Source organism: Trachurus japonicus, chromosome 6, assembly GCF_045865225.1.
Source record: "Trachurus japonicus isolate A0001 chromosome 6, Traja_1.0".
NCBI lineage: Eukaryota > Metazoa > Chordata > Actinopteri > Carangiformes > Carangidae > Trachurus > Trachurus japonicus.
In genome coordinates, this window is record NC_140912.1 from 25,343,443 (window position 1) to 25,371,267 (window position 27,825).

General features: G+C 43.3%; 1 protein-coding gene across 1 annotated transcript in view; it reads right to left on the reverse strand.

Annotated features, from left to right (window-relative positions):
• Window positions 1-27,825, reverse strand: part of tmtc2b (transmembrane O-mannosyltransferase targeting cadherins 2b) — a 91,745-nt gene that overhangs the window by 50,056 nt on the left and 13,864 nt on the right. The gene's annotated exons all lie outside the window — the stretch shown is intronic.

Genomic DNA, 27,825 nt, shown 5'->3' on the forward strand with positions numbered 1-27,825 from the left:
ACTGTCTGACCACTTCACCGCTCTGTCAAACTCAATAAAACAGCTACTTCTGAAAAACAGTGTTTATTCTTCTGGCAAGGCACTGCAGCTTCTCTGGGGAGGATTCACAGCTATTATTTGCCAGAGCAGACTGAGCAGAAAATATAGGTTGCTGTGAAATGATTTTTTTTTTTTTTTTTTTTTTTTACATTTGCTTAGAGTTTTTTTTTTTTTTTCCCCCTAGAGAGTCTGGTCATGTGGCATTCACAAACAGAGAATCAAGACTGTGAGCTTCAAGGTCCGGGCAGCCTCGCCACCGCAGCCACAGCTCTTACAGCTGTGGACTCGAGGATTAAGCAAGAGCACCACGCCCTTAACCACAAACAAATACAGGCACGCTGTAGGGGAACGCCATGTTGGCAAAATGCAGTTTGGAGAGAAGGCGACCTGGGGTGACGATCAACATGGGAGCTCTGAGTTTGTCCGCCGCACGCAGAGCTCCAGAGAACAGCAGCAGTGGTGGAAAAAAAACAAAAAAAAACAGAGAGATATACTCCTTGTCCATGTTTAAGGACGTTTTTCTAAACACCATATGTGTACTTTCTGCCCCTTTTGCCCCTAAATATGAGGCAAGTACGACTTCCCTTCTGTTTAGGGACGAACCTGCGTGACCTAACCTAATGCAGCTACATCAGCCACCAGCTGTGTGCGCCAGCGGGTGGTGAGGATGAGCAGCGGGGGTCAAGGAAGAAGAAAAGAAAAAGGCACGTTTCTCCCAACAGGAGTCCTTCCATGTTCAGTGTTTTTTTTCTTTTTCTTTTCTTATCTTTTCTGCTTTGCAACGAGGCGTCTGACCGAGTGACAGGACTCTTGCTGCTTTCTCCAGGAGATGGTGACGCCACTGCTGCTGCTGATTATGATTTTAGGGCGACAGAATGAGACCCCCGCAGAGAAGAGGAGGTGGTTGGCATTAGCAGAGCAGAGGTGTCGTAATTAAACGTGTGATCGATGGGACGTGGCACGTGATAACAAGCCAGGAGCGCCGGGGTTGTAATGTGTCCTCAACGGCAGTCACAATTAGCACACCCTATTAGTTCGAAAGGGAGCTGGGCGGAGAGAATATGTGAAGTTTAAAGTGAAGTAAATCAATTAAAATAAACATTAAAGCGAGAGAAAACGAATGAAGTGAAAAAGCAAGTGGACTCTGAAAGTAATGAAGTGCTTCCTCAGCCGTCCTCCACCTCTTAAGCATAACACTTTACTTTGGCTAAAGCCCCACTGAACAACTGCCACCTCTCAATTCCAGAAAGCTCATGGGGGGAGTTTGGTACGGTGCAGCAGAGATGGCGGCATTCATCAAATCGCTGTGGAAAAAAAAAAAAAAAAAAAAAATCAACTGGCTCTCGAATTGAAATAGCCCTTCTTATAATGGATCTAAGGGAAATAAATAGCACCTGGCCTCAGGATGTTGGAAGGGGCGTAGAAATAATCAGCTGGGATATAATAGAAATGCCTTGGATGTCAGCGCACAGATGATTGGGTTTCTCTACCTTCTCTCTAGTCAGACTGACGGAGGCTCCAGCCCTCCACCCGGCAGGCTTAAGAGAGCTGGTAGCCCAAAGTCTCCACTTCATGACTCAGATATGCCAGTTTATTTTCTCTGGCCCATTTGTCAAGTGAGATCTTCATTCCACCGCAAGATGCTCACATAAGAGGCATTATGGTTCAATTACATCTCAAAGCTGCTTTGGAGACAAGTGCGCTCTTTTTCCATTGCACAGTGCGGACCAGCCAGCGAGGCCCAGATACGTTATATATTGCCTCAAAACCACACCAGATTTTTCTGGCAGTGAAGCACGGACGAAAAGCCTGCAGTGCCAGTCGGTCAAAAAAGAAAAAGACCACTGCGTTTATGGCCCTGGTTTCCTGAGTCGCCCTGCACAAGGTTCACCTCTCAGATTGTCTCCTTCTTATATGTTGCGACGGAGTAGGAGGGGGGGTGTGAACGCACAGCGGTTGACAAGCAGAGAATCGAGGACCGTGGAGAAAGACGGCAGTGTAACCTCTTAACCCGATCGGAGCAGATGAAAGGGACACACCCACATCTGAATTAACGCATTTGCATTATAGTCTAACTAGTCATGGTTTTCCCGATCTATGCCACGTCATTAATCAAATGGATTTCTCCTTTATCATCATCATCATCATCATCATCATCATCCTCTACCACGCTCGGGGGGCCAGCTGGAGAGAGAGATTGAGTTTCTGCGGCCGGTCGGGACCATTTCTCAGCGGAGCTGGCGGCAGCGAGGACCTCTCGGTGCTCTGCAAACCTTTTCCAGCCGGGAGCACATTCCTCTCATCCCCCCCACCCCCTCCTCCGACCGCCATGCAGCCTGCGCTCCGACTCCCCGAGGAACGGAGGGGATCATGTGGCCGCTAACAAGAGAAGCCCCTGAAAACTTCTCTACCTCCCTTAACTGCTCCTCAATCATACTGCTCCTGGCTGCCACCCTGAATTCGTCCACAGCGGCTCCGAATCCCAGTCATGCATCTCGATCTGTCACATTCTGTTTGCTTGTCACAACACGGAGCGAAGCAGGGAGTGAAGTCAGAAACTATAGATTTATTTTTTGTATGAGGAAAGACTTTGATTATTTCAACAAAAGCTGGTGTAATTGTGTAGATACACTACTGTATGTACAGCTTTTGTTCCTTCTGTATACACTATACTGTACACAGTGCTGCTAATTTGAATGACTATGGCGAACCCAGACAACCCCAGAAAAGTTAACATTTCCTCAACTCTGAAATGAATTCACCATAACAAAGATGTGTGATCCTGCTGAGGCGAGAAAACCAAAAGCAGCACAGTGTCGTCTGTTGTCGATGTCAAAGGCCTTGACTGACTCTTCTTCTGGCGGCTTCTTTTTATTCCAACACCACATCAGAGAGCAAACGCAGGACCCCGATAATGGCCCACTTCTTCTATCATGCAGCGACTGTTCCCAGTTTGTCACAAAAGCTGTCACATGTGTAAGATATTCATTGTTTCTGATCAAATTTTTAGTTTTTCCCCTTTCAACCAAAATGGAAAGACGTCTTGTTTTTATTATTCCGCTTATGTGGATAAATGGTCCTCTGATGAAGGACAATGGCTTACACAGAGCTGTAGACCGTGTAATTATAAAGAGTGAAATCAATTTCCAACATGAGCCTTACTTGAACCCTTTTTTTTGTTTCTGAGTTCAAAAGAATTTCCATGAAAAATGCTCCTGCTATCTCCTTATCTCCTCAGCTGGGGAATAATCATGTGAGAGCTAACCTCTTTACCCCTGGAACAGTCTCACTTATAATATGAATGCATGAGCAGGATGAAAGGGGGAAAAATAGCCAAGTCCAATGACCAGAGGATCCCATGTAAAGAGGCTTTCGTAAAAATTGAAGATTGATTGGCTTTTTCGGTGAAGAGTCTGTAGCGGCAGTTGCATCACATACGAGATGAGGCTGGATATTAGGGATGAGATTGAAAACCAAGGGCATGTCATCAGGGTTTGTCCTTTACAAGAACTCAATGAATTTCAGATGAAGCCTTGAGTGAAGTGGAGCTGTACAACCAAACACCAAAGCCTCCTCTAAAGTCCTCCAAACTCTGAAGGAGGAGGACATGAGAATAATAAAATAACTGTCCTCACCAAAGGTCGCTGGGACTCAGACCACAGAATACAACACAATGGCAAACAAAGTTTAACAATCTAAGGAAGGTTTGGGGAGAAGGTTTAGTCATCATTATATAATAAATAAAAGTATCAACAAATATCAATTTTATGTGCCCCTTTATACCCTCTGACCCAGGTATTAACCACCAAAGTACTGCACAGACACAACCAGACCAATAACATTCACACTGATTCCACAGTGGACTAACCAGCACATAGTCTGGACGCTAAAAGCCGGCCCTTTTGAAAGCACAAAGCATATAAAGATTTCCATTTGTGACAGCATGTGAAAAGAAAATCAAATCTGGTGGGTGTCTGGGGAAAGTGATCGAAGGTCTGCCAACTATATGTCATCACCCGGCTTCAATATCTGAAAGACGCACAGTGGTATTTTTAGACTGCCCACAGAGACACCGCTCTGTGTTTCCGGCATGCTCTTTTGTCTAATGTTTCTTCCCATGGGCAAGCTAGCAGGTCATTAATAGCATACCTCCAGTGCACTTATGGCACCTAATATAGAAAAAAAAAGGTCTTTTCCTTTTGCTAAAATTATATATTGCACTTGTTTTCTTTATTACAATGCCAGAAAGCAACAAAAACAGGTCTAAATATGTCTTAATGGCATAATTTTAATGGGTTATTTAAGAAAATATTAGTCTTTCTGCTCTTAAATCTTTTTAATGACATGAAAAATAAACACTGTGTCATTTTGTGTCTTAACAGAACGGTGATTAATGTATTTAGCCAACTATCAAAAAGCCAATTTGCATACAAAAATTAGGGTGCTGGGGATGAAAAGAATGAAGATGAAGGGACATAATGAATAAAATATTTATATTATTTTGCAGCAGTGTTACAAATAGCATCTTAAAGCATGGAGATATAGATCAGAGTGACAAGCCATTGGCAATACAAGCCAAACAAGATAAAACATAATCAAGCGTTAACATTTTTAGACTCGCTTGGTCAGGGAGAGAAAAAAAATATCAAAAAAAACACCTGGGTCCCATTCAACATGGAGATAAAAAAAGGTGCAGATTTATTTTGGCTGGGGTTTAGTTTGCTCTATCTCTGTATCTTCAGGCTAAAATGCAATTAATAACTCCACTATCAAAGCGTCAGTAATTTTTGGGATATTTCAGCTGTAACAAAGAGGCAGTATACAGTGAATGAAAGCGGGGGACAAACGGAGAAAGTGGCTGAGTGGTATAGCTCAGCTCACTGTAGCAAACACACCACCAGTGAGGCCTGCCGTAAAATCCCCATTGTAGTGGATGAATGGCTGCTTTCTTTCTTTTGACATATGCGATTTGTAAGCCCGTAGTAAAAGCTCTTAATAAAAGAAAACAGCCTCAGGGAGTGCTGAAGAGAACAGTGAACACTTTCACCACAAGGCATCATTTTTTGTTATTTCGGCAGAAGATGCATCTCATTTTGACGTATTGATCGAACCGCTGTTGTGCAAATATCAAAAAGAACAGCGATAATCCTCATGCGAGTCACATCTTTTCATCGAAAATAAGCAATTTTACATAAATTGACAGCGCTATGGATAAAAAAAAAAGGTGGATTTGAATTTGTGTTCCCTTTATGGATTTTTCTTTCCTGGGAGCAAAGGGGTGTTGGCTGTGGACACCTGATGCCTCCCCCCATCACTGTAATTAATGAAAGGCAGGAAAGTGAGGATGGATGAGATACTGGCAGGAGCTAATGACGATAAAAGGTCAGAGATACGCTAATTAGGGCTGAATCTGGCCTGAATGTCCCCCTGTACTCCTAAAGAGGAACTCTACCCTTTGGTGTTCTTACTTTGTGTCATTAAGTAGTGTTTACATTTTGGTGTGTCTCTGCCTCCTGTTTCATCCTCAGGTAATATCTTTCTGTATTCACATTTTAGACATATTTCCCCTTTGATATTAAAGCCACTGGCATTTGACATTTAACGTTGATATTTCTGGATGGGTCGATTTTCTTTCCCTGCGATGGAAATATCTTGTTGCAACATCACATTTCACGTTTCCAAGATGCAACTCGTGCATTTGATCAAGATAATAAATATACACGGGCATGTGGAAATATTTCATCTAATGCCTCGAGCATTGCTGAGTGTTTTATGAGAGCATGTTTTAGTAAAATACATATCATATCACGAACCTGCAAGCATTTAAAAAAAAACAAAAACATAAAAGGAGCTCTCACTAAGGGCTTTTTAAAAGGGATCAAAGCGTTTTCCACAGTGCAACATGCAACACTGTGTCTAATTCACCCAGCAGCGCTCCCTAACTAAGTGGAATAGGTCTTCCCCTCAGGGAGGGTATTTGCATTGCTCCACTGGCACAATCATACACACTCACTCCATTTCATGGCACAGTAGACAAGCAAACACAGGGACACTGAGACGTTGAGACTCGAGCAGGACGAGCTCGTCCAGCTCTGCAGAGTGTTTGAGCTCGGTGAATACCCCGCGCCTGCTGCCTAGCATCCCTGATCAGCCCTTTGTCCTGAGCGGGACAAGCACAGTGAGGCATGGTCTGAATACTGATCACCAGAGCTAACCAGCCAGTCAGGAAACCAACCAACCAGTGAGCAATACTCCACACTGATCCGGCCAACCAGGCTGACAGAGCAGGAATCCTGGCAGCACCAGCATTGAATCCCAGAGCTTGAAGTTGCCAGGGGCATTTATGAGACTTGCTCAATCTTCTCATGTCCAGCAGAGGCCTAAGGGCCACCACCCACTTTTAATAAAACTGTCTGGAAGTCTCCCTCTATTACTTTCCCTATTACTTACTGACCAATAGATGTCAGTTCCTCAGCACATAAATGCTTTTTAAGCTAAATATCCAGTGATTAAAGTATTTTAACCACTTCAGTTACTATAAACAGAAATATTGCAAATCCTTTTACTCTCTAATTTCACTTAATGACTGAGAATGTTGTTCCTGCTCTTTAGCGTTAAACCAGAGCCTCAAAGAGACAAAAACATCCTTGATCACTGTCCATCACTGCATTCCCAACAAATCCTATTAATGTCAAAGTCCCCGTTTCAGTCCAAGTGTAAAAGTTGTGTGATGTTTATAGTGAGTTCCAGGTGTAAAAGCCAATTACAGGAGCTGCCCGTGCAGAGCGTGGAACAGGGTGATATAGTACACTCTGATTATTGTATCCAATAAATCTGTCAGCATGCGCAGGGCTGTGGCCAGACAGCAAAGAGCTGCTGGGTCACCACTGTAGGCCTCTCCCTTTCCCTCTCACACACATACACATAGATCCAGATCCCTCTCTTTCTCAGGCACTTACTCCTATTTTCTTTCTGGCTAAACAGAAACTGTTGCTTTGTATCTGTCACTACCACTGTCTTCAACTGGCTGCCTCGTTGGTAAAGCAAAGCACACAGGGCTGTCGGGGGTGGAAGAACTTTCCACAGCTGGAGTTCAGATGTTTTTCATAAGAGCTGGTTTACTGCTTGAGGGTGAAATTCAAAGGGAACCCCTACACTTCCGCATGGTGATGCACAAACACCTGTCTGTAAAAAAAAGAAGAAGGGGGAAACAAGCTAAGCTAGTTAAAAGTCATGCCAGCAGCTTGGTGAGGATTTACTGGGCAAAATGGTACTTTGAGACAAATGCTAACATTAGTATGCAAAAACGCTAACAGCAATAATGCTATCGTAAAACAGCACAATGTTGAACAATACCCGCCATGTTCAACACCTTAGATTAGCTTGTTAGCATGCATATATTATTAGTTTGTGAGGGAAACTCAAACAATGTCATGATCACCCATCCAATAGTTGTTGAGATATGAACCCCAATAGGCAACATACCGACACTGACAAACCTACAGCCTCAGTTACATGGTCATTTTGAAACTGACAGTAAACATGACTATTTTTACCAGATATAATGTTTTCTTTCTATTGAATTAGCGTCTCCAAATTAGATTGCTGGACAAATAACCACTTGATAAGTCTACATTACTAACACGTGACACCATATTTGCTTTTCTAATGGACTTGACATGTCTGCATTTTGCTCATTTTCTTAAAATGTCCCCATAATGGTCACCAAATTGAAAAATTCAATTTCTCGTGTGTCTTCTTAGGCTTCTGGAAAATTTAACCAAACAGGTTTTATTGAATAAACGTCACAGCCCAACAAGAGTCAAGAACAAGGCCTTTGTTCTCAAACGAGCTCTACCTCCATGTTTCCCCTCAGCCTGACCCATGTCTAATGCTGCGGTAGTCACCCAGACTCTGCTTGGATGGGGCCACTCCACTGCACTCCTCCTCACAACAGGAGGGCTTTTGTCACGCTCTGACCTTTTTGGCCATGTGGTAATAAATTAGTTAGTTTTGTTCCTCCTCTCGTGTTTAGAGTGCTTCTCTTTCACATGGAGAGGGAGACCAGTGCAGGGGAGGCTACTCTTCCAACGGCTTGCGTGCGAGACCCATCCGGCCTGGCCCACCACTGGGCCGTTTAATCGTTCTGGTTTGGGTTTTGCAGGACGCTGACCCATGGAGGGGGTTCAGGGGGAAACCTGCACCAGGCAGATGGGACCAGCAGAGGAGGATGGAAAAATCCTGAACAAGCCAAGAGCCCAGAATAGATCTCTTGTCCAGCATTTTGCCATCCTTCTTCCCAAACCCTTTTGCATGGAAGGGCTTCACATAGCACAGCAGCCCTGAAGGATGAGCCCGAATGATGGCACATCACCGCAGAGGCCCTCCACTCACTGATGTTTATTGCATGGAGGCTTAAGTGCAGGAAGAGCCTTTGAGAATGCCAGTGGAGCAGAAAGGAGAAGACATCTTTAGTGCCCCGACCGTCTTATATGTTCAGCATTTGAAACAGCTGTGCCATGTCCCAGTTCTCTTCACTGCTATGAGCCACTCGTCTTTAAATGTGAAGTAGCTGCCTGAGTGAGTGCAGGAGAACTCCGGGAGCTCATCCTCTTGCCGGCGTTGTGATTAGCGGCTATTTTCTGGAAGCTCCGTGCAGTCAATCACACACAAACAAATATCAGAGAGTGGGCCAATCAGCTTAAGGCCCCAACGGTGTAAGAGAGGGTGTGAAGTTGGAGAGTAGGAGGGAGAGGGCAACTGATTACTTTTCTCTATCCTCACAGCTTTAATAGATATATATAGTATATAACCCTCTGCAGTTTCCCATTGCTCACCACTAGACAGCAACCAGAAGAAAGCATGGAAGCTTATTTGGTAAATTGGGACACACACACAAACACACACACACATGCTCAAATACACACACACAACGAATCATTACATTAATGAATGGCAACGTTCAAGGATGCAGCTCTGAGTCATCTCATTAGATCCTATCACAACAGGCCAGTGTTCTCACACTGCACTCAGCCCAGCCTTTTTTTAAACTCCCCCCATTCGGGCTCCAGTTCCCGGCCCTAATTGAAGGCACATGTAGCCGACTCACACAGAGATCGAGAGCCCCCTTCGACAGCCACGTGTATGTGTGGAGGCTGTCAGTGTTAACGTGGAGGGACGGGGGGTTTGTGTTCCCTCGGCGCTATGAGCACAGGTCCTGCAATAACAGCCTGGACTAATGCAGATCTGATAGCCCTGATATCGCCGCCTCATTGACTTTTGCTTGTTTCTCAGATAGCAGAGGTCGGGCGTGAGCTGCTACACGGGGCGGGAAATCAGGGTAAAGTGCGATTCTAATCTGTCAGTGTCATTTATTCCAACTTAAATTGGAAACGGAAAACTGGGCTTAAGGGGGTTGATGCATACACTGTGCTATACTCTGAACAGAGAGACACACAGATGAATACAAAAGGAAGAGAAACACTGAGGAAAGCAGAGCCTCGGTGCATCAGGTCCATCTCCATGGCCTGAGGCTTCGCATCAATGCAAAAGGGAACCTAAATCTCTCCAGCGTCGCCTGCCTTTGCGTGAGACTGTGCTGCCTTGTAAACCTATAAACATGTCAGAAAGGAACCCACATAGCCTCTTACGTGTTTTTTAAATGCTTTGTCTTCCACATGGTGTCAATTTGCATTTTTTGCAAAGGAGCTCATTTACGCATTTAAAAGTTTACAGGAACCAAATCACACAAACCCTAACCGCCTCTGTAACCAGTGCCTGCATGTGCCTATTTTTTTTCCTTTTTTTTTTTTTAAAGCAGACGTTGGATTACCTCATTTTCTTTTGCTATTTAGAAAGCCTTAAATCTCTTAAATACATATATTATAAAAAGTAATCACACTGCTCGGATACAAGACACACTTCACTTCAGAAAAACAAACCACTGTTTAAGTGACTCTGTACATAATATAGAGATTGCATGAACTGATGGAGTACATTTACAATCAGATATTGATTTTCCTTTTCCTGATACGACAAGACCAATCTGAAGCCTGCAATTCAGTGTCCATGTACCTAATAACAAAAGCCTTTGTGGCCTGAGATGGCCCAGAATGGAAAAAACGCATCCATTAACAGTGATGTTTCCCCCTGTATCTTCATGTCTCCTCTATATTGTGTTGTCATTCCCCGTCCACGCACCACAAAAGACCTTCCCCCGGCTAATCTCTTTCTCTGAGTCAATAACATTCACAGGCAATTTTCTTCAGTTCCCATTGTCAAGCCAAATTGAATTCTAAACTAAGATACAGCATATACAGCAGTCAGCACTATTGGATTTCCTAAAACCATTAATTCAACGCAGGCCGTGGTCGGCTTTCACATTTCACCACAATCTGCGATATACATATCCCAACGCAAGAAATGAAACTAAATGAGAACAAAACAAAGCCGAAAGCCAGATGAGTCGGATGTTGTTGACGCGGCTGCGAATTACCGTGGAATGAAGTGAACAGAATCAATTGGATAAAGTGAGCGGTAATCAATGTGTTTTTACTAAGTCTCCCCCTCTGAGAGCAGGTATCACACAACAGCAATCTATAGTGTCTCAGTCCTGAGGGCAGGCCTGATGGTTAAACAGACAGCTGCTTGTTTTCTTTTTCTTCTTCCTACCTGGCTCCACGGGGAGAGACGCTCCATTTCAATGATAACAATAATACCCCGAGAGGATTGTGTGGAAATTGGGAAACAGCCCCTCGGTGTTGATGAAATACTGAGTGAAGAGTGAGGTCTGCGTTGCACGAAGCAAAATATATATTTTCTAAAATCCTACTACAAATGTGGAAGTTAGGGCAAGCGCGCTGGCCTCGGAGGTTTGGGAGCTCGTATTTTTTTGATGAGGGGATATAAAAGTTTGGCATGACCGAGATTGGATGTTACAGAGAGTTAGTGGCAATAAATTGATGCCGAGTAAAGCTGGGTTGGAAATTTCACACGGACCAGATTGATATTACCCCAAAAAAAAAAGAAAAAAAAATCGAACCCAGCGCTGTAGATGGAAGTTTTTCAACTTAACTTGGACTTAGTGAAAACTGTGCCAAATACTACAGGCAGCGTGATGACCTGAATGACTGAGAAGGGAAAAAAGAAAAGTTTTATTTCCCAACGCTTTTGCTGAGGCTACCCAAGAGGTAGCTGTTTCCCTTTGATGTTTCCACATACTGTATTCCTGGTTAGCGGCGCTACAACAAAGGGCCATGTGGTGCCGAGGACCACAGCACCCGTAACTGCATGTTATGCTTCGCTCTTGCAGGTCTGTGCGGTGCAGCACCTACAAATCAGTGCCATTCGTGTATTAAACCCTATAGGAAACTGGTGAATGATTTTATAGGCGACATAAAAATGACATCCCCTCCATAGTTTAAAACCTTTACAGTGAAATCCTATAGCTAAAGAGGGATGGAGATTTCATCAAATTGACATCATTACAATCCTATGTGTGCTGTGTTAATAAAGTGTCAGGGTGGTACCATCACTACAGGGCCATGACAGAAGTTTTCTAAATTAGCTCGGCCTCTGATATAATGAAAGAAAGAAGAAAGAAACCTCCTTGACATGTGTGTGAGACATCAAAAAGCTCCGCTCTATAGATAAAAAGAAAAAAAAAGGAAACTTAATAAGCCTCAGAATATAAAGATTTATGGTTGAAAAAGTCAGACATGTTAGTGGACATGGAGACAGAGGGACATATATTAAGTTTTTAATGCAGTATCCAGACTCCTGACGCCTGTTTTTTTGGCTCTTTAATTCAGTCAAATATGATAAATATGTCCACAGGTCTGTTAGAAACAAAGGCCTTTCTAGGATTCATGTGGTCTTTGGAGGTTATTCAGCCGCTGGGGGACTACTTGGAATGAGGTGCGCTCTCCATTGGTTGAGTCGTCTCCAACGCATGCATGCATGCATGAGGTTTTAATTTCTCCAGCGATGCTTGAATTTAATTTAGAGCAAAATGTTTGAAAGTGAACCACGTAAACAACAATCCCTCACTCCGGAAAAATGTTAATGAAACTCCTTCAAGCAAGAATCTCGTTTCAAGTATGAAAAAAAAGATTTTATTTTTATCACGGGTATCTCAATGAATCTATCAACATCATCAGCTCGGCTCAATAAACGCAGCGAAACCTCCAGAGCAACATTAAATCAAAAACCTCTTTTCTCCCTTCTTTACTTAGGCACATTCACAGCGATAGAAAGACTTGCATTCATGGCATTTCTGGAATACTTGTTGGTGGCATATTGTAGGTGGAGCGAACAAAGACGAGGGAGTGGATGCTAAGGAACTGGGGCCCCCACGTAGGAATCACAAAGGGGCCCGGTGGAGCTCGGGGCTGAGTGAAAGGGCCCTGACAAAAGGCTGAGAAGAAGAAGAGTGGTTTCTGGGTCGGGCTGGAGGGAGAGAGGAGGCAGGACCCGGGGCCTGTGCCCACGCACCGAGCCCCCGGGTCTTGGTGAGCCGCTGGAGCACGACCATGTGTGGTCCATTATCACACCCAGCGAGCAGGGAGCACCACGCCTCCATCAATGGGAAGACGGATGCCCCCTTGCTGATTGCCCCAGAACCTGGTAAGAAAAGGCTCCAGGAACAAAGGCACCCGCCCCATCGGGAGAGGGCCATTGAAAAGGTCGCAGGAGCATGCCTGTATGGGTTTGCTCCTCTTCTGCGTGGGACAATGGGAGCTGACAGGTGCTGGGAGAAGACAGACAAGAGGACGGTGCCAGAGAGAGGAGACGGATGGGGTTTGAGCGTGGAGGTGGATGACGAGGATAAAGAATGGGTTGACGGTCCTCAGAAGCCGACGGCTTCCTGAGGGGAGCACAACAAGTGTTTATGTCCTACATTTAGAGTTGGCCTGTTTATTGTGGGGGCAGACAATAGATCCCTGCAGAGTAAACATGGCAAAGTTGAATTCTGCCAGTTGAAAGACAGAACTGCTGTTAGCGGGACTGTCTGGTATGTGTGTTTGCCCGGTTCTAACGACTGCTTGCTCCGCAACCACCCTCGAAGTCATTTAGCAAACATGTCAATATTTCCAGTCTCATGCGTTCAAGCAGAAGCACTTGTCAAAACATGAGAATAAAGCCATGACTCATCCTTCCTTTTATTCATTTGTCTTCATCCGATCTGACTGTGAACGCCGCTGCCTTCGGGAGCAGGAAACAGATGGAGCTGTGTCCTTCATCAGATCAAAAAAAAAAAAAAAAGGCAGTTCAGCCTCTGCCTGCGTCAGCTGCTCCCTGTACTGTTTCCAGGTCAGCCGCCAAAAGGGGGCAGGGAGCAGGCAGCGAGTCTTCTAAGGAAACCGTTCCTTAAGGAATTGGGGTCAACAGAGCAGAGCAGCTGACCTTCCCAGCGCTCAGGATCACAGATCAGGACAAAATGGAAAAAGAGGAACGGGAGGAGGACACTTACGTCACTCCCCCAGTCCCCTTCCGTCCCGTCATCACTGAGCAGGTCTCTTACACAAGAGGCTTTGGCGCCGCATTATCCACCGCTAAACAGTGGATGAGAAGGGGGTTCAGAGCGGCGCTGGCTGGCTGATGCTGCTCATCAGAGACTACAATCCCTGTCCGGGATGTCCAGCGGCTCATATCTCACAACTGTCACAGCGTATCCATCAGCGCTGAGCATGTATAGCGCATGAACCCACACCCTTCACACGGCGCTCAGCAGCTTGTTGCAGTCTGTGACGGATGCCTGGGAGTGGCCGTGATGTGCTTGAGAAGCTTAACAGTACCCCTGTTACCATGCAACAGGCTGTGTTTGAAATCAGCTTGGATAAGGTTAAATAAACGGGAAACAGTGAGAATGCTTTGGGCTCAGGCAGAGTGGTGTGTCTTGATGTTGTAAAATATGATAGTTAATGTTAGGCAGCTGTAAAAGCTGCAATTTCTTTTCTTTTTTTTTTAAAACCAGGCTTCTCTGCTGGTAGCATTTAAGTGATAACATGAATGAGTCAGACTAACCGTGTGTTCACACTGCAAGTAACAAGTCAACAAGTCACCAGAGGGCCATTCATTTCTTGTAGAGAGCAGAGCGAACAGAGGAACTCAAGCTTGTGCAATAGACCCACAGTACAGGCTGACACCACGTCTCAGCCTCTCATGGTCATCAGTCACTCACCGCCAACACTCTGCACGCTCTCCCGAGTCCAGTCTAATATTCACAGCAAATAACTTTACCTGACATGTGGGGAATGGACAGATATTACTTTTACTTTTATAACAAAAAAACCTGACAAAGCTTTTCAATCACTATCAACTAATCAGTGCTCCCCTGTATAGCCTAATTAAGGCTAATCTGATACAATAACCAAAGGGACACATTATCTGATAGCAGCTTTTTTCCATGAGTTTTATCAGTGTATATGAGGACTCAATCAGAAATTGTAGTATGAAAATGATAATTAAATAATTATAACTGTTTTATCTCTTTTTGTATGTCAGACAATTTCTTTAAATAAATCTGATGACAATAAACACATCAAGTAAACAAATAAACTTGATATGGCTCCGTTGGATTTGGTTTTCAACTAAAATATTTGGACCAGCCTTGAAAAAAACTGTTTCAGCTGACAATTTTGGCAATTTCATGAAACAATACTAAAAAAGAAAGTATTATAAAATGATGTGTTAGCCAAAATATGAAATATTTAGTTGTGGAAATCACATTTGGAAAGTTGAGGGTCACCTCATGTTTGAGGAGTGGACGTTTACTGACTTTGCAACAGCAGATGTTTTCTTTGTTTGCAGCCTTAGTGTGGCTGGGGTAGTGAGTTTGTTTATAACTAATCCTAAAACTCCACAGATAAGTTCACTTTCTGATGGTAATTAGATGGAAAACATTATTTCCTGACATGTAAAAAAAAAAAAAAAAAGAAGAAGCCAGTCAACCTACGTACAGTAGAAATGGATTGTGGTCCGGATCTGTAGAGCAGCCAGGAATTACTGGTTTTTACAAAATGTCATGATGACAGATCAAAAACACAGTCAGTTGGAGGAAGAAAAAAAACATCCTGACCACTTCCAAGAGCTGCAGAGTGTGTATGTGAGTGATAAACACAACGAAGAGTTGCACAGAGAAGCCTCCACACTGGGATTTAGGCTCTGCTTCAGTGGAAATATTTCATGTTATAGCCTACTTTCAGGACAAGAAAACAAGCTTGAGAAAGATCTTGTCCTTGGAACATGAGTTTATCAGAGAAATGTAGTATAAATGTCTTTAATCAAACCTGCCAGTACAGTATGGTAACACAGTATGTCCCTCAGTGCTGCTGGAGCATCTTACTCCACCCTGAGAAAAGAACAACCCGTCTGGCTCCCACTGTGAGCGCATTGTGAAAAACCAGAGGTGGTGAAAGCCGATGAGGACATCATTAAAGCATCTGGAAAGGAAACATCGCTATGACACTTTTGTGGCTTTGTCCATTTAAAATCATGTGGTCAATTAGTGCACTGCTCCCGCTGCGTTGCTGTGCTGCGTTGCTTTTTCGGGACCCAGCCAAAACACAGAAACAACATTTGGTTAACAATCGCGAGGCAGTAAACAGGCATTGTGCAACATCGCTATGGGTGTGACCACCCAGGTTCAGCATCTGGGACCTAAGGCTGAAAACCAGTCGAGGACTTGTCTCGCCTCTGTGCAACACACAAAAAAAAACTACCCGTGCGTTCTTCCTGTGGTGCAAAATCAAAGCTCTTCCCATTTAAGATAAATATCGCCCGACCTCAAAATATCACACAATCTCTCATCGTCAGGTCAAATGTGAAGGGAAAACAATCATTTTACAAATCGGGGGGAAAAACAACATGCGGGCTAATTTTCAAATGTCTGGGGATATCTGAGGAGGAACAATAATGAGCGCGCTGCCAAGAAGCTTTTTACTGTATCTGTCTCCAGCCGCTCCAGTGTGCTAGTCTTCACTGAAAGAAAATCCCGCAGCTTATTTCTCTGTGGACTGTTTGAATTAGCCTGGGATCCGCCGTATCACACCATCAAGACAGGAACATTTAAACAAGCTAAGGCAGAGCCAGCTATGGTGAAACTCTCCATATCCCCGATCCGTCTGGCCAAAGACAAGGTGATAAGTTCATCCCTTGCTCAGTCCCCTCCGCTCACCATCACTCCACTCCCACCTCGGCGGCAGATAAAGCCACGACGTTCAGATATAAACTGAAAGAAGGGGATCAAAGATGTTTGAGGTGAGCGAGCCAGAAATACCACTCCGAGGTGAAAGTTGTGCGCTGTGCATTTCTTTTCCGAGTAACAAACTGTCATTTCTGGTATGTGCTACTGAATATAACTGGCTGGGAAGCCCTCTCCACAAAAGGTATATTTTTCATCTTGCAACACCTCCAGCTATATTTCATGCACAGCCCTCAGGCATATGAAGAATATTAATAAATCAAGACAAAGCCCATCCAGAGTGCTGCTTTTGGATGTTTCCTTACACACTGGGGAGTAATTTGTTATTGCAGGTGGCCTCTTACAAGCCCAGTGTTCCTTCTCAAGTATCCCAAATAAAGAAAACAAAGGCTCTTCGCATTTTTCTTTCTTCGCTCTGTGCATCACGTAGGAAATAAAAGAAAAAAGTGCAGCTTTGGATGATGAAATGAACAAGTAAAAACAATATCTGAAACGCTTTTTTTTTTTTTTTTTTTTGCTCTCGCAGATTACCGCTGATGCCAGGGCTTGTGTGGCAAACACTTTGCATAAGTAAATTCACAGAAGTAGATTAGTCTACTTCTCCCATAATCCCTTTGTTGCCTAGAGGAAAAGGATTTGTGGGTCAAGCCTAAGGGGGGAGGGAGGGAGGGAGGGAGGGAGGGAAGGGAGGGTGTTCACTCTGTGTCCACCTACAGCGGCACAGAGAGAAGCTATGATGCTATCGACCAGACAAGTAGACGAGGACGACGCCCCCGCTGCCTCGCTCCCACTCCCGCCCTCCCCCACCAATGCACACCCCAGACACACACACACACACACACACACACACACACATGCATGCATGCATATACATCCTCCCTCAGACAGACCAGGAACAAACCATAATGGCACAATGACCTACAAACCACAACCCCACGGGAATTATTCACAAGCATTCAAATCAGATTCCATTAAAAGTCAGCTGCAGAAGAGCGAGAGGGGTGGGGTGTGTGCGTGTTTGAGGGACGGGGGTGGGTTTACATACCCCACCCCACCCCATCCCAAGGCCTTGCATTCTAACACACCATCGTTTAATGAGCTCACTCCAAAAACAAGAAAACATGTGGTGGTCACGCTGAGCACTTCTTTCCTTTGTTTTCTGACATACAGTATGTCGGTCAACCAGCGGGAGGAGTAAATACAGCTGTAAAAAGAAATCAATACAAACAAGACCAGGCTGTGAAGTTGCAGCCAGCACAAATTAGCATTAGCAAGAAGAAGAAGGAAAAAAAGAAATTAGCAAACATGGCAGAAAGCGTTTTATTTTCCCCATTTAGAAACAAAGTGAGCAAACAAGACACTTGTTGTCGGCCCGAACAATAAAACTCCTCCTGTTTAATTTCCACAGCTCATATCATCTCCTTTGTCTCTGGATGAGTCATTAGCATAAACCGAGATATTATCAAGATACAGATATGAGAAGGACTTAAGTAATTAACCTGACTAAACCCAATTAAACTTAGTGTAATGAAATGTAATTTGAGATAAAGACAGCGCTGTAAAAAGAAAACGCAGGTCCATAAAACGTAGATAAAACAGAACACTGAAGACTCATGAGATGAGTTATCCATCATTAACCAGAGCCGCAACTGCATGTGGGAGGAAGCCCAAAACCTCTTTTCATGTTTCTCATCTCTTTTCAAGGTTTCTTCTAACTCTTTGAGTGGAAAGACGCCGTTGCCCCCGTGCTACAACACACAAACCTCCTCATGGTTTTCTCTCTGATGATGATCGTTGGATCTGGTTTGGATCAGTTTTGGTTTGTGCGGGCTCATTGTTCAGTCTGACCAGGAATCTATGGAAAAGGGATTTTTGTCGGTTCTCAATAGATCATCCTGTTCTGATAGCTGGGTGCAGTGTTTGGGTTCAGTTCCTGCGCTACAGAATGAATACGATTATGAGTTTACAGTCATGCAAGAAACTCTGTTAGGCACAGGAATGTGTGTTGAGCTAAAAATGAACATCGACATGCTAATGTTTAGCACGTAGCCTACAATGTTTATTATCTTAGTAAACATAAAATCGCTGTTCAAGTTATTTCCTATTCTTACAGTTTAGCTACTATAATATATTCATAAATGTGTGTGTAATTTGGAAATTAAAGTAAATAAATGTGCATAGAAAATATTAACAATAGAAAAATATTGGCTGTTGAAGCTATTATTGTTTATTTTCTATATCTATAAACATGTACAGTATATATGTACAACAAGTATGTGTGTAATTTCAGTATTTAAAGAATGTAAGTTAAAAAATGTACATAGAATATTAAAAAAATGATATTGATTGCTGATATTAACATTGCATAGATGTTAACATTGTACACAAACACTGCATAATATCATGGAAGACAAATATGTAATGAGCCATGTGTAAAATCACATAATCTGGAAGCAATCAACACTTTTACAGCCGTTTTCCTCCCAGCTGTGTAAACTGTGCCCCCGTTTTATAAGTTCTTCATAGCAGCGTCCATGAAACAACGTGCCCGCCTGCTCACAGCAGAATTCAGAAATCTCAGCAAGCTACAAACCCAGTGGGTAAACCGAGCCTACCTTCCAGGTTTTGGGGGGAAATTGTTTGATCATTTACAGTACAAACCACAAAACCTCTTGGACTGCCAATCACCGATCCAAGAAATATTGTGTTTATGATTCAATTTCCTCACTGGATGGAGAAAAAAAGTAGTGCTACTGGTATTAAAAAAAAAAAAAAGAAGTCCCAGAATAAAGAGCGAGTAAGCAAATTACACACAAATACCCTAATTCCTCTTGTTCCCAGAGCCCTGATGGACCACCTGTTAGACACGATGCTCATTAGGCTGGAGGCTGGGAGGCCGCCGTGGGGCTGTTCTATCAAATAGTCAGACTCATCCTGGAGGAATCCGGCTGTAAAACACACTCTCACTGGGAAATCACTCAGACAAGCTCATAAAAAGCACACGCACAAAGGTTTATTCACACAAGCTCTCGCACACATGCACGCACAGCACGAGCGTGCCCAAAACAAGCACGCACATATTTGTCACGTTTTTTTTTTTTTTTTTTAAAACATCAAACTGCTTTCTGTTGTACGCAGATGCAATCACCATCACTGCTCCTGAAGGACTCAAAAAAGGCCCCATTATCCAGCGGGCTGGGATTTGATTTTCTGTTCGGGTGGCTCCGGCGTGACAAGTTGCTGGTGAAAATACATTATCTCACCAGGGAGTAAGAAATAACTTCCCCCAGCACACAATAGACGATGTCTGGTAAACATTTTGCAATCCCATTCTTCCCATTGATGGAGCTTGGGTTGTCAACGTTTACTGGTTTTCTAGCACTGTAGTCACTCAAAGACTGTGTGTCTTTTCTGAGTTGGTATCAATTCACCTGCAAACCTTTGCAGTTTAAAGGGTAACTATGCAATATTTTCACATTAATTAAACAGTTTTGGAGTAATTGTGACGGTTAAATGACTTGTTATGGGGAGAATGGAGGCTCTCTGCCTTCCACCTATAGCATCTCTTAGCCGAAAAAAACTATCTTTCAAGATCAGCGCCTCAGATCTCATCTCACCAGAAACAGGGACTGCTTTACGGTACTATGACACAAACACACCCGTTAATCTTGTTAACGTTACCCACCTCGGTATCGCTCCACAGATTGCCTTCTTGCCAACTTAGCTATGAGTTTTATGACAGTGAAAATATGCACTCCGAAACTGTAGGGGGAGCTCCGTAGAGAAAAAAAGCGATCTAAAGAGTGACTGACTCGCAAAATTCCCCTTTAACGTCTATATGCAAAAGCCATTGTTAAAAGACGATTTCTTAAGTTATCAGTTTTACCTCTATAGATCCCACAGTTTGAATAGCTGCATAAAAATGGCTGAGATGGCATCGCTCTACCAGTCACGTTATCTTTGATTACCCATAGTTCCTCTCACTAGAGCAAAAAATATGACGTTAATCTCACCTCAGATATTTATAGGTTAAAAACATGCACATGCTGTTTCATTACTACCATGCTACTATGCTATTTATGCGACTCTTCTTGGGAAGCAGCAGCAGCGTCGTCTCCACCACCGAACGGAGGAGGATGTCAAGTCTCCCGCAAACTATTTCGAGTACCGCGGATCAGGTTACTCTGTTTTACATGAACATGGGAAGTTTTTCCAGGGGTAATGAGACGCCGTGCCAGCCCAGAGAAGTGCAAAGCACACTCAGAGGGCCCCAGGGGCAGACAAAACAGCATTAAGTATTAAGGCTGCTTAAATGGAAAGAAATTCACTGTGTCAACCCAATTTCCTCCTGAAGGAGCGAGGAAAGCATAATCTCAAAAATAACAGGTTGACAGAAGGTGTGCGTTGGTCTGGCTACCGGTGGCATGGTAACGACCCTAAACAGTAAGGGGCAGAGAAATCATGTCGGCCCTGGTTTGTGATCCTCTGCCTCACAGGAGCAGATTAGTAATCATGAAATATTTAAGACGGCAGCGGGAATGAATAAACTTCCATCCCAATTCACATGATGAAGTGGCATAATGTAAAATGATGTGATGATGTGACATATCCAGTTTATAGTTACAAGCTTGAGTGATCATTAAAAAAATTGATTTAACTTTGGGTTACGAAGTTAAAATGAAAGATTTTCTTTTTTCCAGATACATGGTTCAAAAAAAAAAAAAGAAAATTTTATATTTCTCTGTAAATGGAATAACAGGCTTTTGGACTAATAGTGCAGCAAAACAAGCTAATTTGAAATGTTGCCCTCAGTTGTGGAGATTTTTGATAATTAATTGGTTTTCTTAACTAAAAAAAGGATGAAGACTGATTGATTAAGAGGGTGATGTGTCACAGCCTTCAGTACTGAGGCACATTGATTATTTATAGTACATGCTCTCGTTAGCATGCTAATACGCTGATGCAATTAACCATGTTCACTCTCTCCATTTAGCATGTGACCATGCTAATCTCTGCCACATTTGAGGCTGATGTACAGTAGATAAAAAGCAGACAAACCTGCTGAATTCCCATGAACCAAAATGGGATTATTTTATAGAAATAAAATCAAACAAAAACAACAATCCAGCCAGTAAACACACCTGTGAGATAAATCCACCTGCTTTGCTTCACAGTTTCACTAAATTCAGCCGCTCTGCAAACCGGCTTCATAAAGCTGTGTGGGCGTATTTTGCTTAAAAAAAAAATTTTTTAAAAAAGACAGAGTGTCCTCTCTAGAGCATCGACCAGAGCAACTCGGCATTGGTGAGCTCTTAATCCACTGATGTACTTAATTACGAGCAAACTGCACGCTTAATGACAAGGGAGCGGCACGGTGGAGGGCAGGACATGCTGAAGCTAAAGAGACAGAGAGGGATCATGTACAACGCAGCTGCATGCAGATGTGAACAAAGCAGTGGGGTTTAATTATACGAACCTGCTAGCATGTCAGATCCCCGATAAGAGAGTTCAGCGGAGGACATGGGGGGGGGCGAGGAAAGATTTAACGGCCTGTTTGACCCATAATAAGTCAGTGAATTAAGAGAGGGAGGAACGATTCATTTCAGTCTACTACCTAGTGAGCCATTTACAACCCAAAATTATGGTTTGGCTGAACATTTTGGCAACAAGGCCCGTTACATACCCTCGTGCATCTCTCTTAGATCTTGACTTATGGCCCAGGTGCAAAGCAATACATTTGGCCATGCTAGCGACATCGCTCTGTGGATGCCAGTGTTGGCTGGTTACCACAGCACTGTGGTCCAGCTTAAAATATAAAATACAATATTTGGATAAGTGAAATATCCTGATCGCTATTGAGTAAATCACTGACATTTTTAGTGTCCAGTGTTTTAATTGATCCAATCCAATCCATTTTATTTATAGAGCAGCTGTACTTAAGTTTTGTGGTAATTAGCAAATGTTAGCATGCTAATACACACATGATGAACTTAGTTATACCCAGTAAGCATCAACCAACATGTTAGCATTGTCATCAGCACGATAGCCTGCCAACATTAGCATTCAGCTAAAAATATTGTTTCACGTGGCTGCTAGAAAATGATTCATAGACAAATGGCATTACAACAATGAGAGGAAAAGCTCCACAGAGGTTTATAAATCTGGGCTCATTCTGGCCTCTCATGATCTCATGATCTATGGTCTCTTACGGTTCCTGAAGTTCAATTTCTAGCTCAATCCAAAAGTAGCAGTGGGTGTTAAGTTAACCCCTGCAGAATAATGAAATCACTTGCGAGATGGAGAGACCCTGCTGCTCTCTCGGCCCATGCCTGTTATTCCGGTGCAACAGAGTGCATTCTACAAGCTGGGGCAGATATTAAAAATTCAAGTCACGCAAACTGGGTTAAAACTCCACACAGCGTCATCATCTAGTTGAGCTCAGTATAGCCAGAGGTTCAGGCCAGACTCCTGCATTTATGGCACATGAATACACACTTTCACACTTTGGAGCGTCGACCGGCAGCTGTGGCCGTGCAGGGCAGAGGGGCCGGCTGGAAAGGACTGCTCTGCGATCACTGAGGATATGAAGGGAAGAAGGTATAAAATGATGTTATGTCCCATCTTTGTTGTGTTATGACAGTAAAACTATATTTTATGGTGAAGGACGGCAGGGGACTAAATGGACACATCAGCGGTGCGAAAGCAGAGATCATCCTCTGTGCTGCTCTCCTCGGCTCTTCTATAATCCTCAGGGACTTCTTTGAGTGCTGTAAGTGAGGGACCTTCAGAGCGAGGCCTTCACCAACGCTCGACGTGTGCTCGCAGGTTTTTATGAGGTGAAAAAAAGAGCTTTATTCCCCTCGACCCTTCGCCTGCCTCTCAAGAAGCCAAGGAATTTTCTCTAAACCCCAAAGAAAAACACTTGTATATGGATTTTTATGACTTGAGAAGTGTACCTGCAATTGACCCTTCCCCTCTTTTGGCTCAAAAAAAGGCTGAGCTGGAAGGCCGAATACTGCGCCACATGCAGGATTGTACCATATACTGTGCATGCGAAGGGATGAATGAAACACTTTAGCTAGTTTCACAGCCTGAGCCAGGACAAAAACAACAGGCTCACGCCATCTCTGCCTTAGTGTCCTTCTTGTATTATTCATGTTATGCCAACAAATTATTCAGGCCTTGCCCCGAGCAAATGTCAGTATTTTGGTGGAATTAATGGATATTATTTTCCGCACACATCAGGTTGGCTTTTGCCTCGCTGCAGTCAATCCTACACCCCGAAGATATGAGCCCATCTGTTTCCAATAGAAAAGGCGGTTATTAATGACTCCTAATGTGGTATTTCACAACAGAGCAGAAGTGTGTGATGCCTCCGCTCCTTTGTAGGGGGAACTCCGTGTCATGGTGTATTAACATCCCTTTGTTTGGGATTCACATTCACTTTTTTTATGTCCTTGATATCACTTACACAACGATTGCAGCAGCTAAAAAGAATTATTTTTCTGCCTGTTGTATAGAAAACCACATGGTCAACTCAAACATATGGCCAGTAAAAACAAATGGCCTGTGTCACTGAGATATGTGTTTTTTTCTTTTCAAATAACATCACCAGCGCGGTGTATGGCAAAATGCTCAGTTGATGGCAAAGGCCTGAACGAGAACAAAGGGCTGCTGCGCCATTTCCCCACCCTCGTCATGTAGTATTGATCCTCCTGCAGGTCACACACTCCCCTCTCCCGCTCCACTGCGCCTCAGGACTGTACTTGTCATCTCATTTCAGCAGGCCGGTGGGGGGCGGAGGGTGGGAGCTTTAACAAATCAATTACCACCTCTTGCTGGTTAGCTGCATTAAAGGGCCACCACTGGACCTTGATTTTTTTTTTTTTTTCCTTCTATATGGCATCACACCGTGTTTCTTCATCCGGGCCAAAGCAGCTCAGTTTGACTCATTCCAACACATGAACCTCCAAACCCAAAGTGAGTATTTTTTCACCGGCTGACACTAAAACCTGTCTAACAATCCCGCAGAGGAACATCAGTTCTGAGAATAAGGCTGGCAACATTACACTACGCTGTTCGTATTGTCAGGCAACCTCGTGAAAATATCAGATCCATCAGTAAACTGATCCCGTTAACAAGTGTCAGTGTGGCCAAGGCCTGACAGCTTACTCCTCCGCACCACAGAGTCCTTTTCCAAAAACTATTAAAAAGACATCGATGAGCCACACTGTTGGACACGGTGACATGTTCCATCTCTGCCATGAGTGTGGGAATTGTAGTTTGTTTTATTTTCCCCACATACATCGTCCTTCTGCCGTAAATACTCACTAGAGGAGTGAACGTATATCAATCCTCGACGGAAAGTAGTCCTCGGCGACTGCATCATCCACTCCTGTTTAAATTTGCTAAAAAACTGCAGTTCCCAGCTGTTGCAGAGCCTTTTCTGAAAAATAAATAAATAAAACTACATATTTGTGACCTGCTTTTCAAGATCTATGTCTTTTAGTAACTCTATGTGGCATTTATGGATAAAAAGAAAAATAATAAGGATCACATTTCTGACCGCGAAGGATGATAAAAAAAAAGAAAAGAAAAGTAGGTAGTAAATTAACTTGAAAGCTAGGAACTTTACTTCCAACTATTACATGATATTGTTCACAGTCTCTGTCTTTGTTTATGGCTAAATCTGGATGGAAAAGAAAGTGGCTAATTACCCTGCACTAGTAAATGTCACTCAAGCTCACAGCTCATCACAATCAGAGAGCATTCAGGGGAAATTAGATACCCTCTGTATATCCTGAGCCAAATTACTGTGCAATTACTCCACAGCTATTCGTACGAAAGCTGATGATTTAGCTATACCAAAAAAACAAACAAAAAAAAGAACTTTCAAAGTAAACAGACTGTTTTTGGGTTTTTTTTGTGTGTGTTTTGTTTTTTTCCATCATCTAGTAAATCTTACAATTATCTGACTGGACCCGCTGTATACAGCAAAGGCTGGTCCCAAATAAACAACCTTAAGTCCTGCTCAAATAAACACATGTCTCAGCAGCCATAAACACATCACCAACTGGGCTAATAACCCAGACCAGCTCTGCTGAAAATAATGCAAGCGTAGTATATGCTGTCAAGCCTGGTACGTGCATGTGATGAGATGATGTTTTGATGAACTGAAGCTGGATATTTGTCCACAGCAGCGGCTACAGCAATTCATTATTTAGATCGAACTCAGCTTTTTTTGTTTGTTGACAGCTGATTTTTGTCCTTGTACCGTCTACTACATTAACCTGCATCATCTTCTGTAGGTGCAATTTCATATTCCCTCTGCATCAGACTGTGTTTCCGCTAACAGGAATAAAGGGTGGTGACCTCCTAAGTGTGTTGCTAATGAGAGCTTTTGAAAACAGTTTGTATTTGCATCCCATGAAAAAATAAAAGCGTCAAAAAAAAAAAAAAAAAGAGGAGAACCCGACATATCAAATGTTTATGAAGTCTCGCCGCAATAAGGAAAAAGGCGAGTTTTCCAGTAAAACTAACGCTGGCTACTGCACAAAGCTGGCAGGGTGATGGGCCCCGCGGATCAGCCAAAGGTTTCACCACACACAGCTAAACTTGCATCATAGCTGCATTATTGGATTGACAAAGTGAAAGCTCTCAGCTGCTCCACATTTTACGTTATGGGGCTCTTGTCACACTGCACTCAGTGTTGTGATGGATGGTGTTTACTTAATGTGCCAAGACTGACAACTCTGGATTCATTGTGATACACACTGTGTGCATCACGATGTCCTCTTTTTATTTCCTCCGGCGACGCAGTCTGCGGTCGACCGTTCAGCTAAGCACACTGCATTATCTGCAGACATATGAAAATGGTCCGAGCTGAACATCCGCAGGTTTATGAATATGCAAGTGACCTTCGTTGCAGGGTTCAGAGCTGTCAGACAGTATAACTGCACTGGGGTGAAAACACTGTGCAGAAGAACTGGGTTTTATCTCTTCAGCCTGCTGTGGCCAGAATAACGTGCTAATTCCTTGATCAGTTTTTCGAATACAATCAAGATCTTTGGCTGTTTTTTTTTCCCCAATGGAGATCAAAAGTGCAGCGTTCTTTTTTTAACCTCTGTGACAATAGTTTAGAAATCACCATCTGTAGCTGCATGGGGATACTTATGCAAGAAAACACATGAATCTAAATTAAGAGAAGTTCAACAGCCTCTCGACTGGGGACTAAATGGTTTAAACTCCTAATCTGGTTTAGACTGTGGGCGTCCACGCTGCAGCAGCTGACTCACCCTTGGGAGTCCGCTGACAGTTACACAGAAAGCCTCCTAAGTCGAACAAATCTGCAAATAATTAAAGCTTTGGGGAGAATCGTCTGTTTCATTAAAATGAATACATCCCCCAAAATCTATTTCGAGGATGCAACTGTTTAGATGAGAAAAACATGCAGCGAGTCGTCCATCTGCTTTCTAGGTTTAAAAAAAAAGAAAAGAAAGGCTGAATGTAAGTGGAGGTACTTCGGCCAATGTTATTGTTTCAGTATTATCTGAAGGGTTCAGATGAAAAGGACCTGCACAAAACCACATATAAAAATCTGCTTTTGATTATTGCAAGACAACGCTGGGACTCTGAGGCACACGTACAACAAATGCACAGCGGAGCAGTCGGAGGATCCGTGGCACTTCTGCAGCTCTGCTCAGGTTTCCCCACAGCGTCCCTCCCATTCACCTCCTTTCATTCCCAGGCCAAAGGATTCCCCCGATCACAATGAAATAGATTTGAGTAGAGATGAACCGGATATGTTAAGATTGGAAGGAAGAAAAAAAAAAAACAGACCGCTGATGACTTCCAAAAATAAATAAGTAATATTTCAAAAGGCTATTTTCTCTATCAATCACGTAGTGGACGTGATGGGAGACAGCTGAGGTGGTTTTCTGAAGAAAACCAGACGTCTTCTTAATAAATACCATGAGATCATTCATAATGATGATTATGTGATTATGGCACGGTTTCGGATGTGTCCTTTCCAACAGCGCACTCACTCAGACGGTGTACTGTAAAACTATTAGACCTTGGCAACATGCAGGAAGACTGTCCGAGTGGCTAAAACTTGAGCCCTGTGTATTGAGGAAGTACTTTACAGCACATCCACTCGAATTTGTGACTTCCAAGGTGAGACATTGATTTTTGAAAAACTGCCGTTACGAAGATTGTTGTGAGTGGTGGTGGTGGAGAGGGGGGAGCAGCCTCATCAGGGCTCTCAGATGGGGGAATTGTAATTGCGCGCGGTGAAAGCCAAGTTTGCAATTTAGTGTAAAACACTAAGTGCCCATGAAAACAACAGCCAATTACACTGGGAAAAAACAAATGTGCAAGCATGGCCAAGCTAAGAATGAGGGATAATTGTGTGTGTTAAATAAATAAATACAATAAAGATTAATAAACTAACATTGGAGGCAACTGTAAATTCTCCTCAAAGAAAAAGGGGATCGTTTTACTGAGGAATGACTCATGTCAAACAAGCTTCTTTTTTCCCCCCAAGTTGATGCAACATTTCCTTTTATCCTGGTATAAAACAA